Genomic DNA, 332 nt, shown 5'->3' with positions numbered 1-332 from the left:
GGATGAGGACGAGGATGAGGATAAGAGGAGGATGAGAATGAGGTTGAGGATGAGGATGATGTTAGGATGAGGATGAGGTTGAGGATGAGGATAGGAGGAGGATGAGAGTGAGGATAGGATGAAATAGGAGGAGGACGAGGATTAGGACGATAATGAGGATGAGGGTAGGATGTGGATTAGGAGGAGGATGAGGATAGGATGAGGACGAGAATAAGGAGGAGGGTAGGATTAGGAAGAGGAAGAGGATGAGGATGAGGAGAGGATGAGGACGAGGATAGGATGAGGAGGAGGATGAGGATAGGATGAGGATGACGAAGAGGATGAGGATAGGA

The sequence above is a fragment of the Lupinus angustifolius genome, chromosome LG03 (genome assembly GCF_001865875.1).
Source record: "Lupinus angustifolius cultivar Tanjil chromosome LG03, LupAngTanjil_v1.0, whole genome shotgun sequence".
NCBI lineage: Eukaryota > Viridiplantae > Streptophyta > Magnoliopsida > Fabales > Fabaceae > Lupinus > Lupinus angustifolius.
The sequence above is the reverse complement of the archived record's forward strand: the minus strand, read 5'-3'. Positions refer to the sequence as shown.